General features: G+C 43.3%; 1 pseudogene; it reads left to right on the top strand.

Annotated features, from left to right (window-relative positions):
• Window positions 1-11214: 11214 nt before the first annotated feature.
• On the top strand, window positions 11215-12952 carry LOC103665121 (annotated as a pseudogene).
• Window positions 12953-14361: the final 1409 nt, after the last annotated feature.

Here is a 14361-nt window from a genome sequence, read left to right as displayed (position 1 = left end):
AAAAAAAAAAGATACTGTTTATTGGTAAAAAGTTCAATCCATCAAGAAAATAAAGCAATCATAAACATATCAGTACGAGAGAGCCTACAAATATATGAAGCAAACATTGACAGACTTGAAGGGAGGAATACACAATTCTACAGTAATAATTGAAAACTTCAATACCCTGCTTTCAATAATGGATAGAACAGCCAAGAAGAAGGTCAATAATGAGATAACGGACATCAATAACAGTATAAATCAACTCGAGTTAACAGATGTTTATAGAACACTCCATTCCCAAACAGGAGAATACCATTTTTCTCAAGTGCCCATGGAACATTCTACAGTATAGACCATATCTGAGGCCATAAAACTAGTCTTAATAAACTTTAAAAGATTGACAAAAGGCACAAAGCATCTACTCCAACCTCATTGGAATGAAACTAGAAATGAAAACAAGAAATCAATAACAGAAGGGAAACTTTGGAGCTTATTACAGAAAAGAAGAGGGGCGCCTGGGTGGCAGAGCGGTTGAGCATCTGCCTTTGGCTCAGGGCGTGATCCCGGCGTTGTGGGATCGAGCCCCACATCAGGTTCCTCCGCTATGAGCCTGCTTCTTCCTCTGCCACTCCCCCTGCTTGTGTTCCCTCTCTCTCTCTCTCTCTCTCTCGCTGGCTGTCTCTATCTCTGTTGAATGAATAAATAAAATCTTTAAAAAAAAAAAAAAAGAAAGAAAAGAAGAGCCTGTTGAGGCTTGTGACATACGGAAATTATAGAACTAAGTCGAGTATTAAAGGTCCTTGAAGAAGGAGAGGAGCACAAGGTGAGCTCTTCCCTATGTCTCTAGCACCATCAACAACCACTCCTTAACTCAGGTATTATTATCCAATGCAGGTAATTGTCTGCACACATTGTGCAATTTCCTGCCTCCATGATATTGCTAAAACCATCCCCTCTCTCTGGAAGGCCCCTCTCTCCTCTTCCCCCCGCAAACACATACAAAACTCCCAAACTTTCGTCTCCTACTTATCTGTCCAGTGTTAGCCCCTTGTTAATTCAGCAGTTTTTCATTCACTAGCAGCTGGGCATCAAATCTCTGCTAAGCGTGGTGATACAGCATTAAACTAAGAAGGCAAGACCCCTACCTTCACAAAACACATTCGGATGGAGGGAACCAATGTAACAAGAGAGGAAATGAATAAACAAGCTGATGGCAGGTCTGTAGTAAATGCCACAAAGGGAATGTGAGGCAGATTAACGGGGGTGCATGATAGCATTCACACAAATACACTAGCAGGTCTTCATATGTCTTTTCCCTCTTTTTTTGAGGCACAAAACAAGACTCCCTTTACCGGCCTCTTTTTGCATCCAGGTATGGCCATTCTAGCCAACGGAACATGCGTGGAAGTGATATGTGTCATTTCTGGGTCAAAGTTTTTAAGATATGGCTACATCCCCTCCATTCTGCCAGCTGGATGTGAGCAACAATGAGGTCCACGGAGACGGCATGGCCACAAGATGGACCTTTGTTTGAATCCTCGCATCAACAGAACCACTTGCCAACGAGGAGTGCCCACCTGGGACTATTGCAGAAGTGACAAATAAAAGTCATTGTGCTTCAGCCACTCTACACATTGGAGCTTATTTGTGACCATAGCCTAAGCAACCTGAGCAAATGCAGAACACGTTAGCTATGGTGCCCAGGAAATGCCTGTCCAAGGAGCTGGTGCTGGATGTGAATAAAGAATGAGAAGAAAAAAGCCCAGCCAAGAGCAGGAACACTCCTGGCAGAGGGAACAGCAAGAGTAAAGGCTCTGAGCTGAGAAGGAGCACAGCATTTTCGAAGAACAAAAAAAGAAGCCAGTATGGCTGCAGTGTAGTGAACAGGGAAAGAATGGAATTCAGGGAGCTGAAGCAGTAAACAGGAGCCAGATCACTCTTAGCCTTCATCTCCTCCTGGAAGCCGCCATCTCATTCACCATGATCACTACTAGCTCAGTTGGGCCACCATTTTTGGAGCTCCCGCAGGAACCCTGAGTCTGCCTCTTTCACCACCCTTTTACCCCCTTAGAATGATCTGTTTATGTGTCGGTTACCCTCCAAACAATGAGTTTTTTTGAAAAAATAGTCCATTCATCTGTCGATCTCCAGCGTGTGTGCCAACATGTGTAGGTGCTCCAAGAGTGTTTCTGATATAAATGGATTGAACAAATGGTGGCCTTGCAGCTCTCCCCATGACACTTACTGGGACTCACGTGATGACAGCTGCATTAGGGAGCAAAGAAAGATTCTGACAGACAACTCATCTCCATACACACTGCTAGTTTTACCAGTGTGATCTGACCTCCTTTCACGAAGTCCTTCCCTCCTCCCCCCACCCTTCCTTCAGATTCTTTCTAAGGATGACCCATTTCTAACTAAGATTTCTTCGAGATAACAGGTTGTTGGGAGCCTTCATTAAAGAGGAAGGTTTCCCCTTCAATGAAAATGACTGGAAACAGTGAAAAGACTCAGTTTGAAGCTGAAGGCCCCCTGCCAATACAATGACCCAGTTAGGAACGAAAACAAAGAACAGATAAATCGAGGGAATAAAGGTCTCCCCATCGCACCCTTCCATCTTCTACTCACTGCAGTGATTTCTATGAAGTTTCAAACTTGAGGAGCTAATTTAATTCCCCAGAATTGGAAAATGCCATCCCCTACCTCAAAAGTTCTTCCCAGAGAAGTGGAGATGTAATTTTATTCACTGTAATGATGTGAGGAGGTCAGTTTTTATTCTCACTGCTCAGAGGGCACACTTCCCTCCATTATTTCACATTCTTTCCCCGCCTCCCCTCCCCACCTCCATACACCTTAGAAAACTCATTTTCACCTCGTGGCTCTCAAAACAACTCAGCAACAACTCTCCACTTATTAATATTGGGGTGGGTCAAGTGTTTGAGGGTATAACAGAGGACTGGTGTGGGGTGGGGAAAAGGAAATTATATTCTTTCGGGAAGTGGTTTTTAAATATTTCTACCGAATGATCCCCTGATGGCAAAGAAAAATGAAAGAATACATCTTAGGGTCTGAGGTCAGAGCTTGAAACAGGCACAGACAAGCCTGAAAATTTTTTAAGTTTCTTCTTTTATCTTCAAAATTGCTAAAAGATTTTTTATCACACATGCACACACACACACACACACACACACACACACAGATGCACACACACACACTCCCCTCTATGTTTGTATTAAAATTAAAATATTCTGTCAATCAAATCGTTGAGTAAATTGGCAAGACAAATACCATGAAGTTTATACTGTGCCTCAGACGCTAATATCTCCTAAGCCCATCATTACCCCCTTGACTAGACCCCCATTATATTTTATTGTTTTTTTTTGAAGATTTATTTATTTATTTGAGAGAAAGAGAGTGAGAGAGTGAGGGGAAGGGCAGAGGGAGAGGGAGAGAGAATCTCAAGCAGACTCCCCACTGAGCACAGAGCCAGGGCCCTATCTCACCACCCTGAGATCATGACCTGAGCCAAAACCAAGAGTCAACCCACTATGGGAGCTCAACCCACTATGCCACCCAGGTGCCCCCGTATAACCCTATTTTAGAGGCTTGTTCCCAGGACTTTCATCCTTGCAAATTCCAGACAAGCATATGCAGGGCTTTGAGGTGACCTTTAAGTTTCAATGAGAGCATGGGAGAGCAGATTCTCCATCACCCGTATTTTAACACACTCTCAGTTGAGCATTTTTAGAAATCTGTTGGGGAAATGCCAGAGATGGAAGAGGACAGGATTTACCCTTACGCCACTCTTCATGGCCACTGATGGCTAAGCATAAATTTACAGTGGTGTCATTGCTTATTTCCTTATGACTCGTGGGAGGGTAGCTAAGACAAGAGCACGGAGCACAGAAAGATTGGCAGAGGTTGCTCAGGACGGCTCCTAGGCCACTGGGCTTCAGTCTCCTGGGAGCCTCATTCGTCTCCTTGATTCTACTGCGTAATTCATTTTCTGCTTATCAGGACTCCAGAATGAGACGTGAGTAGTTATTCTTACCTCACCTGAAATTTCTGGGTGTGACAGAGCACAGGATAATTGTAGCTTCGGATATATTTTTTTCCAACGAAAATGTGATTTTGTTTTTCTGTTGCCCTAGCAAATTGTCATTTTCATTGCAAAAGAAATGTTATTCAATAAATATTTGTCCTGCCTTGTCAATGCATTAATGAAACACAAACCTTATGGCACAGTGGGACTCCGCGCTATAGAAAAATATTTTATAATTTCCATATTTCTTTTGCGTTGATTTTTCTTCCAATATTTTTACTCAAAGACTTGCCAACCTGTTGACTCAGCCCCAAGGTCAGTGATTTTTCTTCTCTAGGAAACAGGAGGGAGAGTTCCCTCTATGTCTCATCTGGTGACAGGTGTTAAAGATGATGTTCCTGCCCCAAAATACACACCTTTGTTATTAAATAACAGCAATGATGCTTTTTATTTCTCGGTCGTAGCACATCAGTTGTATCCTGAGAACCACCCCTCGACAGCTCTCTACTTTGTTTTCACTTTATAGAGAGAAAGATTGAAGTTCCTATGGCTTATAAACTTTTAGCAAGTTAAAGAAGACAATTACTGGTCCAATATCTCATCCATTAGAGAGATCTCCAAAATGCCTAACAGAATCCCAATGTTTTAAAACCACTTGCCTTGAAAATTCTTAACAATAGTGTCCATTTCTGATCCATCTTTATGTCCTCATAGCAGAAGGTGGAGAGTCCAACTACACTGTCGTGTAAGGTATCTTCGATGAACGCAAGAATAAAATCAGTCAGTACAGGAAACCAGTGGCTTTGTCATATAATCACAGAGCTATGGCAATATTGCCGAGATAACATTCTGAGGAAATGGTGAGAAAAAGTTAACTACTATATCTGTAAGTTCCAAGGTTAAAGATGTTGCTCAAAACATTCTTTTAGTAGCCTACTAAGTATTGTCTTCAGTTAATCCAGCTAAATCTTCTTAAAATTTTTTGCTTAAAAATTTATTTGAGAGAGAGAGAACAGGAGCAGTAGGGAGGGCCAGAGGGAGAGAGAAGCAGACGCCCCATTGAGCAGGGAGCCCCATGCGGGGCTCAATCCCAGGACCCTGGGATCATGACCTGAGCAGAAGGCAGATGCTTAACCAACTGAGCCACCCAGGTACCCCCCAGCTAAATCTTTTAAAATCATAGTTTATCCTGCATTTTCTCTTGGATGAAACTGTTACCATATTTGTAGCATTTCCTGTGCAAATGTAACCTAACCCAAGGTCATCCACCATTCAAGTGCTGTGAGTTTGTACCTGTCTTGAGAACAATGGCCACCCCTGAGAGGTGATCTATAGGCATGTCCATGTCTCTGGGGACAAGGCACTATAGAGAAGACTTGGAAAGAGTTACTCGATACATTAGGATCAGAAAAAAGAAAAGGACGCAGAAGGAATAGAACACCATGAGATGTCACCCGGGTTTGCTTTCCAACTGTAGCTCTCAGAAGGTTTTAATGGCGTCTTCCAAAGACCTATTTCTTTTTTTTTTTTTTATAATTTTTTATTATGTTATGTTAGTCACCACACAGTACATCCTTAGTTTTTGATGTAGTGTTCCATGATTCATTACTTGCGTATAACACCCAGTGCTCCATGCAGTACGTGCCCTCCTTAATACCCATCACCGGCCTATCCCAATCTCCCACCCCCTCCCCTCTGAAGCCCTCAGTTTGTTTCCCAGAGTCCACAGTCTCTCGTGGTTCATTCCCCCTTCTGTTTACCCCCCTTCATTCTTCCCTTCCTTCTCTTACCGATCTCCCTGCTATTCCAAAGACCTATTTCTTAAAGAAGGCAGGCAGCCCCAGAACAGCTACCAAGGTAGCCACTGGGGATCTTGCTGTTAGCTTTCTTTCCTGACTCTCGGTGGTGGTCAGTAATTTCTGGTTGACCAGCTAATGAGGGACCCGGGAAGGAGAAGTGAAGCAGCATCTCTTGAGCACCTTCTTTGCCAGGCACCTGACTGGATATTTCGCTGTGCCATCAGGGTAGTTCTCACAACAGTATAGGATATTATTCCTAATTTACAGCTGTAGAAATCGAGGCTCAAAGAGGTGAACTAACTTGCCCAAGTTCACATAATATGTAAGTCACAGCCAGGGAACTCGAACTCCAATTGGTTTAATTCCAAGAATTGTACTCTCTACACACTTGTCTTTGTCTATAGGCAAGCTTTGGGGCGGTCAACAGCAAGAACTGTAAAGAACTCAAGAAAGAAAGGCACTCCATTTGGAAGCTGCCCCATGGAGTCCCCCTGCTCAGAACCATTCCGAATAGGGGACGCTGTAGAGAGCCCTCCTTGTTGGACATTGCTGTGGGCAGACATGCAGGGTCCCCCTCCCCCTGCCACGGACCCTGGGAGCCCTGCTCAGAACTGGCTAGGGACATTCTCAGAGACCTCCCACCATGCTGTGCCCTTCAGGGATGGTGGGGTAGGTGATCAGTGACCACAGTCTATTTATTCTCTATCTTATGCAGAAAAGGTGCAAAGAGGTTAAGACTTTCTCCCCAGAAAACCCATAACCCTGATTTTAAGCTGGAGCAAATTGCAAGGTCCTCCAAGGTGCCCTAGCTCTCAGATTCTCAGCTACAGAAGAAAGTTAAATTTGGAGAAAGTTAAATTTCTTTTCTGTTTATTTGTCCTGAGTTTTCCTATTTTGAGATTCAAGAATTGTTTTTAGGGGGGAAAAAAAAGATGAGCAATTGGTCTGCGTTTACTTTCCTCATGTAAATCTTATTTCTCCCTGACTTCATCTGTTCAGACCAAGACAGTCCTGATGGTCTTAGTCTGCCTCACACAGAAACATCAAGAACGTCCTCTAGCTCAGTCCCCATTCTCTTAACCATCAGGCAGGTTAGCTGCCCTGGGCAGAGTGGAACCGCCATAGACTCCAAGCTCCGTGGCCACAGACCATGTGTCCAAGTTCTATTCCTGGTGCCCAAGAAAATGCCTGAAACAGAAGTGCTTTTACCAGTACTGTTGAATTCGATGCATTTTAAAAAAGAAATTGGAGAGCTGGAGAGAATCTACAGAGGATATAACTCAAACCCGTCATTCTACAGAAGAGAAGCAGAGGAACCCGAAGGATTGTCCATGGATATGCAGGTAGTGAGTGGCAGAGCCAGGGCTAGAAGCCACGTCTGGTCCACTGCTCTCTGCCACACAACCTCAAAACTGAAGCAGGCTCAATAGTTTAAAATTGACTCTCTTTTAATAACTTGGTACTGCTTTTAGAATCATATAGGATCAGATGTGATTTGTAGACTAGCTTGCAAATGATTAAATGGACCCCACTTAAAGCACTCTCTTAGATAAAATGCTTTGGGCTGCAAGCGACAGAAAATCAAGCTAACTGGCTTAAAAGGAATTTTATTGGCTCACTTAATTGGAAGTCCTGAGGTAAGTCAGGTCTTACATACAACTTGTGGCAGTTCCTGGCCCGTGTCCTTGTGATCCCATAGCTCTGCCCTGCTCCCTCTTGCTTATTCTCAAGCAGGCAGTGAAATGGTTATAATAGTCCCAGTCCCTCCGTCAGTGCCAGTTCCCTTCAGATCACAGGAAGGGAAGGGCATCTCTTCCAATGTATCTCTGTTAGGGACAAGGAAACTTACCTGAAGCCCCTAATAAACTTCCTCTTACCACGTGTGATGGTTAATTTATTGTCAACTTGAATGGGCTAAAGGATGTCCAGATAGCTGGGAGAATATTAATTCTGAGTTTGTGAGATGTATCTAGAAGACATTAGCATTTGGACTGGTAGATTAAGTAAAGAGCATTGCCTTTATCCACAGAAATGGGCATCATCTGATCCACTGAGGGCCTAAATAGAACAAAAAGATGAAAGGAGGGCAAGTTTGGGGGCACCTCGATGGCTCAGTTGTTTAAGCGTCCTCCTCTTGGTTTTGACTCAGGTCTTGATCTCAGGGTTGTGGGATCGAGCCCCGCGTCGTGCTCATCGAGGATCTGCTTGCGATTCTCTCTTCCTGTCCCTCGGCCCCTCCCCATGATTGTGCACGCATGCACACTCTTTCAAAAAATAAATAAATGAAATTTAAAAAAAAAAAAGGGCAAATTTGCTCTTACCACCTGAGCTGGGACATCCATTTTCTCCTGCCCTCAGACATCAGACATTGCCTCTTCTGGTTCTCTTTGGGCTTGGACTAAATTACACCACCAGCTTTCCTGGTTCTCCAGTTTGACTATTTTTATAATCTCTCTCAATCTCTATGCCCACCCCGTGTGTGTGTGTGTGTGTGTGTGTGTGTGTGTGTGTGTATGTGTGTGTGTGTGTGTGTGTACCATAGAATAAATCAGTTCTATTTTTCTGGAGAACTCTAATCAACCACATTTAGGACAAATGGACATGGAAGAAGGTCACCAGAAAAAAACAGGCTTACAGTTTCTGAGAGGGGGTTCCTGGCCACGGTTATTGCCCTGGGGAGGGAAGAAGCCAAGAGTTACAGTCCTGGGGCAAGGAGACTCCTAGAGAGCTTACCAACGCAGGAAGTCAGGAGCAAGGATCAGAGGATTAACCTGGTTGTAAAAAGAGAAACAAATGCAAGATTCAAGTAGAAGCAAATGTGATGTGATGTTAAACACTAGGCTGTTTGTCAGAAAATTTAAGACTCCACCCAAGTGAAGATTGCTCTTGAGACGCACAGATTCTGAAGTGAGAGGTAATGGTGGGTAGGGGCGTAGGGTGGGCCATGGGAAGAGGAAGAATTCAGAGGCCAGAACCAGCTCAAAGACTCCTCCATCTGCTCTGTCTTGCTTGTTTGCATCCCCCACCCTGAATTTTTCACACAGAGTTGGCCAATTACTGGGATGCTTTGCCACCATTTTGGATTCCCCACTTGCCTTGATGGGGAGCTTCAATTTCCAGCTCCACATGGAGGCGCAGGGCTAGTTCTTGTTAACCTGTTCCAGCAATATCATAATGTCCCCGATACGATCAATCTATTCATTAGTCAATCATTTCTTAAGACAGACCCTAGACAGAAAGTGTAAAATTGTCTTCCTAGTCAAGAAACTGTTGTTATAGCCTCACAGAGCTCAGAAAGACCTTACAAGATGGCTTCGTTCAAACTTCTAAACGCCTACTGTACTTGGTGTTACCACTCTACAATCGGACTTTGTAAATATCTTCTCACTCTCTCTAGTAGTCTAGTGGCTACAAGTTCCAAGAGAATGGGTCCCTCTCTATCTGATGAATCCTGTAGGCAGAATGGTGCTTGAACATCCTACTCAATGCTGAGAGACTGAATGAACCAGACGCACGAACTGAAGTCTAGGGTCACCCTACTAGTCAACGGGCGGAGGGAGGGGCAACCAGAACTCAGGGTTTTTGATTCCTTGGGATTTCTGTATCACAAAAGCAAAAAAAAAATATGTAACATTGGCTTTACCATAGTGATATGTGTTTTATCATCTCTTCCTTCAAAGCATATTAGAGGATTGTGCAGTTTTCCCCTTTCCATTCACATTCCAGGAGGGAGAAATTATTATTAAAAAAAAAAAAAAAGAGCTTCCCGAAGGACTCACTGAGGTAAAGAATGGTGAAGACACCTTGTCACGTAGTTCCATTCAGTTTCAAACACTTGTCTCATTTGCTTTTCAGACTAATAGTTAAATCTCCCTATTCCCACTCCAAGGCAAAGAAAATGCTGCTAGCTTTGTCAACAGCAAATAAAACACGGGTAACTACTTTACAGTCAGTTCGTGTATTTATCTTTCAGCATCTATTATGAATCTATTATGAATCAAGCTATGCTGGGCATATCTGGGAAAGAGCGTGTGAAGCTTTCTTGCAGAACAAAAAACAATAACACCCATATTCATGGATTGTGATATTCTGGGATAGCCATATGTGACTTTTGTGTCTTCAAAATATTTTATTCTGTTGATACATAAAAGGTTTGAAAATGTTGTTTTCTCGGCCTCTGCTGTTCAGGGAGGCTAGCTGGCAGCTAGCTGGATTTTTTTTTTTTCTGATTCATATGCAAAAGCTATATGGGAAACCCCCTTCCGAAAGAACAAATTAATCATCTCTTAAGAGTAAATATGTGTGCCCTGCTTTCTTGGGCCACAAAAGGCACTGGGATTTCACAGAAAGTGACTGTTAATAAGTTACAAACCAAACGGACCCCGTTACTGGCTGTTTTTAATGGTATCACTGAATCAAACAGAGCTCTCCCTGCTTCTGAATCAGGTCTGGCATATCGACATAAGAATATGTTGTATCAGGGGCGCCTGGGTGGTTCAGTCGGTTGGGCGTCTGCCTTCAGCTCAGGTCACGATCGATCTCGAGTCTGCTTCTCCCTCTCCCTCTGCCCCTCCCCCTGCTTGTGCTCTTTCTCTCTCTCTCCCTCAATCTCTCTAATAAATAAATAAAATCTAAACAAAAACCAAAAGAATATGCTATATCATAAGGAGAAGGAAGATACATGGTTATATTTTATTTATTAATATCTCATCTAGACACAGGAGGGATTCAAGGCGCCTTACATAGAGACTTACAGTGTAAAGAGACGAAAAGTAAAACAGGTGGGGTAAGTGAAAAAAATAAAGCCAAGGGAAAAGGAGGACAGTATATAAAATTTGTGTGGAATTTGAGACACAAAGTCTTAAGTCAATGCCAGAATTTTTCACCCAAGAAATATGTGCATCTATGCCTTACTTTTGGAGAATGAAGCACACACAAATCCAGACTAAAAGCCAGAGAACTCATGAAGCTAGTAGTTTACAAAAGAAGTCATCACCACAGGCACACGTCCTTTTAATAAACAGATCGTGTTTTGTTTTGTTTTTGTTTTTTACAAGTTAAAGGTTTGTGGCAACATTGCATCAAGCATGTCTTTTCGTGCCATTTTTCCAACAGAATTTTCTCACTTTGTGTCTCTGTGTCGCATTTGGGCAATTCTCACAATATTTCAAACTCTTTCATTATTATTATATTTGTTAGGGTCATCAGTGATCCAGGATCCTTGATGCTACTATTGTAATTGTTTTGGGGGCACCATGAACCACACCCATTTAAGATGACAAGCTTAATAAATGTTGTGTGTATATTCTGACTGCTTCACTGACGCCCCATTCTCCCATCTCTCTCTGTCTCCTGGAGCCTCCCTAGTCTCTGAGACACAGCAATCAGGAAATGCGGCCAGTTAGTAATTTTACAGTGGTCTCTAAGTGTTCAAGTAAAAGAAAAACTCATACTTCTCTCACTTTAAATCAAAAGCTAGAAACGATTAAGCTCAGTGAGGAAGGCATGTCAAAAGCCAGGATGGGCCAAAAGCTAGGCTTCTTGTGCCAAGCAGTTAGCCAAGTTCTGCACGCAAGGGAGATGATCTTGAAGAAAATTAAAAGTGCTACTCCGGTGAACACACAAAAGATAAGAAAGCTGATATGGAGAAAGCTTGAGTGGTCTGGACAGAAGATCAAACCAGCCACAACATTCCCGTAAACCAAAACTTAATCCAGAGCCAGGCCCAGACTCTTCAGTTCTGTGAAGGCTGAGAGAGGTGAGGAGGCTGCAGAAGGAAAGTCTGAAGCTGACAGAGGTTGGTTCATGAGGTTTAAGGAAAGAAAGCATCTCTAGAACACCAAGTGCAAGGTGAGGCAGCAAGTGCTGACGGAGAAGCTGCAGCAAGATCTCCAGAAGATCGAGCTGAGAGAGTTAGTGAAGGTAGCTGCACCAAACAACAGATTTTCAAAGTAGACAAAACAGACATCTATTGGAAGAAGCTGTCATCCAGGACTTTCATGGCTAGAGAGAAGTCAAGGCCTGGCTTCAAAGCTTCAAAGCACAGACTGACTCTCCCATTAGGGACTAATGAGCTGGTGGCTTGAAGTTGAAGCCAGGGCTCATTTAGCAGAGCAAAAATCCTCGGGCCCTTAAGAATGATGCTAAATTTACCCTGCCTGTGCTCTGTAAATGGAACAACAAAGCTGATGACAGCACATCTGCTTACAACATGGTTTGCTGAATATTTTAAGCCCATTGTTGAGACCTACTGCTTGGGGAAAAAAGATTCCTTTCAAGATACAACTGCTCATTGACAATGCATCTGGTCACCCAAGAGCCAGTAGAGAAGGACAACGAGATATATGTTGTTTCCATGCCTGCTGACGCAACATCCATTCTGCTGCCCATGGATCAAGGAGTCATTTCGACTTTCAAGTCTCATTATTTAAGAAATACATTTCATAAGGCTTCAGCTGCCATAGACAGCGATTCCTCTGATGGATCTGGACAAAGTCCATTGAAAACCTTCTGGAAAGCATTCACCATTCTAGATGTCATCGAGAGCATTTGTGATTTATGAGAAGAGGTCAAAATATTGACATGAACAGGAGTTTGGAAGAAGTTGACTCCAACCCTCATGGATGACTTTGAGGGGTTCAGGATATCGGTGGAGGAAGTCACTGCAGATGTGGTGGAAAGAGCACGAGAACTAGAGTTACAAGTGGAGCCTGAAAATGGGACTGAGCTGCTGCCTTCTCATGATCAAATCTACACTGATGAGGACTTGCTTCTGATGGATGAACAAAGAATGTGGTTTCTTGTAATTGAATCTACTCCTGGTGATGATGCCATGATGATTGTTGGAATGACAATGAAGGATTTAGAATATTATATAAACTTAGTTGATCAAGCAACAGCTGAGTTTGAAAGGATTGACTCCAATTCTTAGAGAAGTTCTACTGTGGGTAAAATGCTATTAAACAGCATCACAAGCTACGGAGAAATCATTCATAAAAGGAAGAGTCAATCACTGTGGCACACTTCATTGTCCTCTTATTTTAAGAAATGGGCACAGCCCCCCCCTTCAGCAACCACCACTCTGATCGGTCAGGAGCCATCATCACCAAGGCAAGACCCTCCACCAGCAAAGAGATATGACTTGCTGAAAGCTGAGATGACATTTAGCGTTTTTTAGCAATAAAGGGTTTTTTTTTTTTAAGATTATTTATTTATTTATTTATTTGACAAAGACAGCCAGCGAGAGAGGGAACACAGCAGGGGGAGTGGGAGAGGAAGAAGCAGGCTCCCAGTGGAGGAGCCTGATGTGGGGCTCGATCCCAGAACGCCGGGATCACGCCCTGAGCTGAAGGCAGACGCTTAACGACTGAGCCACCCAGGCGCCCCAGCAATAAAGTATTTTTAATTAAGGTATGTGCATTTTTTAGACAAGATACTATGGCACTTAGTAGACTATGGTATAGTATAAACATAACTTTTATATGCACTGAGAAGCCAAAAAATTCATTTGCCTTGCTTTATTGCAATATCTGCTTTATTGCAGTGGTCTGGGACTGAACCCACAGTATGTCTGAGGTGTGCCTGTGTATACGTATTTAGTGATGCTTTTGCATTTCAAATACATTCGTGTTGCTGTAGATAAAGCTCAGTTTATCTATATATGGTGTTTTGAATTCTTTCTGCTATGGCAGACATAGGTAAATCATTTCTATTGGAAAGGACGTCAGTGCAACATTGCAGGGTATGGTACCGACAACTACCTTAGAGATAGTTAATCAAAGACATGCATGGTGGGCGCCTGGGTGGCTCAGTCAGCTAAACATCTACCTTCAGCTCAAGTCATGATCTCAGGGTCCTGGGATCGAGCCCCACATCAGGCTCCCTGCTCAGCGGGGAGTCTGTTTCTCCCTCTCCCTCTGTCTGCCACTACCCCTGCTTGTGTTCTCTCTCTCTGTCTCTAAAATAAATTAATAAAAATTAAAAAAAAAAGTATGGTGTGCAACCACCACCACCAACAGCATACGCTTCTCCAGTAAGCTCCAGATGCCACGTCCTCAACCAACTGCAGGAGGAAATCACACCCTTGTAAGTTCTCATCCTAACTCCTTCCTCATCCTCTAAACAAGCCCCATTGTAATGTGTCCTAGGTTGTAGCCCCCTCAAGAACAGGCCTATCCACCTGATGGCACCCAGCACAACACTGTGAATACAGTAGGCATCTAAAATATTCCCTGAATTTGACACAGGGAAAGGAGGGAACACATTTCGTACTGATTTCCCCATTCATAGTTTCTACAGGTCTGAGGAAGTAAGATTGAGATTCCTGCACACATTTCAGCCTACCAGTAGATTCATTTCGGGCTCCCTCCTGCTCCGATGCTGTAAGACTGAGATCGCTGGCAGCTCGGCAGTGCCTTATAAGGGCAGGGACAGGTCGAGGGGTAGGGAAATGGAGCAAGAGGAAGAGGCCTTGCTGGGTAAGAAAGAGGTGACACGGTGGGTCTGACATAAAAAGGATAAGAGGGTCAGATACGAACA

The sequence above is a fragment of the Ursus maritimus genome, unplaced genomic scaffold, assembly GCF_017311325.1.
Source record: "Ursus maritimus isolate PB19 unplaced genomic scaffold, ASM1731132v1 scaffold_30, whole genome shotgun sequence".
Classification (NCBI taxonomy): domain Eukaryota; kingdom Metazoa; phylum Chordata; class Mammalia; order Carnivora; family Ursidae; genus Ursus; species Ursus maritimus.
This window is presented reverse-complemented; position numbering and strand designations above follow the sequence as displayed.